This window comes from Eimeria tenella, genomic scaffold (genome assembly GCF_000499545.2).
Source record: "Eimeria tenella Houghton genomic scaffold, Eth_scaff3253, whole genome shotgun sequence".
NCBI lineage: Eukaryota > Apicomplexa > Conoidasida > Eucoccidiorida > Eimeriidae > Eimeria > Eimeria tenella.
The window spans coordinates 2,432-3,948 of NW_013543089.1; positions in this window are offsets into that span (position 1 = coordinate 2,432).

Here is a 1,517-nt window from a genome sequence, read left to right on the forward strand (position 1 = left end):
TTCGGCTCCAGGAGCTGTTGAAGATGCAGCATCAACAGCAGATTCGGAGCCCACAACAGCAGCAGCAACAACAGCAGAGGCAACAGCAGCAGCAACAACAAATAAGGCAACAGCAGCAGCAGCAACGACAACAGCAGAGGCAACAGCATCACCAGCAGCAACAACAGAAGCAGCGACGGCAGCAGCAGCAACAGCAGCAAAGACAGAAGCAGCAGCATCCACAGATGAACGAGCTTCAGAAAAAACAGCAGCAGCAGCAGGAGACAATGCATCAGGGATATTTGCTGCTGCATTTGTGGAGCTGCAGCAGCGTGGCGGGCTGCTGCACCGGCTGTCTCCCCAAACTATCGCGTTGCTGCTGCAACAAATCAAAGATTCTGCTACTGCCCGTGCAATGCTGTGCACGTTGCAGCCTCGCGCTGCTGCTGCTGCTGCTGCTGCTTCGCTGCTGCTGCGGCTGCCCAGAGGGCCCGCGAGGTGTCTCCTCGACTTTGTGCTGCAGGACATTCGGTTGTACACCATGGCCCTTAGAAGTAGGCTGCGACAGCAGCAGCAGCAGCAGCAGCAAGAGCAGCAGCAGCAGCAGCAGCAGCAGCAGGCCCAGAATGAGGAGCAGAAGCAGCAGCAGAAAGTGGATGAGCTACAGGGGCAAGAGATGACAAAAGCTTCGGCTGCTGCTGAAGCTGAGGGGGAAGAAAAGCCAGCAGCAAGCCAAGAGAGCAGCAGCAGCAGTGACAGCAGCAGCAGCAATGACAGCAGCAGCAGTGACAGCAGTAGCAACAAAGTCGACTGCAAACCTGCCCTGGAATTGCTGCTGCTGCTGTGCAGCAGCAGCAGCCCAGCAGCCCTGTATGAATCCCTAATTTTGCCTGCAGTGCCGAGTTTGCTGCTGCTGCTGCAGGAGCCGTCGCTTGCTGCTGCTGCTGCTTCGCTGCTAGGCGAGCTGTCTGTACACCGCAGGCTGCGCAAGGAAATGGCCAGAGTTGCAGCAGCAGATGAAACCACAGCAGGCTTGCTGCTGCACTGGGGAGCAGCAGCAACAGCAGCAGCAACAAGAACAGCAGCAGCAGCTTGCAAGGAAAGGGGGAGTTGCCGGCTCTCGCTGCAGCAGCGGGTCTGCTGCTACGCCGAAGCTGTGCTGCTGCAGCAGCAGCAGCAGCAGCTGCTGCTGCTGCTGGCTACAGCTCATAGGTGTCTGTGCAACTTTTCTCTTGAGGCCCCAATGCGGAATGTCCTGCAGCAGCAAATAATGAAGCAGCAGCAGCAGCAGCAGCACGGCGGAGTTCTGCTGCAGGCGCTGCTGCCCACAGCAGAAGAGTCATGGGCAGCAGCAGCAGCGGTAACGGCATCATCATCAGCAGCAGCAGCAGCAGAATCAGTTTGCAATAAACTAGACTTGCTAATTAACATAACAAAAAACCCTCAAATAAGAATGGAGATCTGCAGCAGCAAAGCAACAGCCGCACAAATATCCCTGCTGCTGCATGAGCTAACCAGCAGCAGCAGCAGCAGCAGCA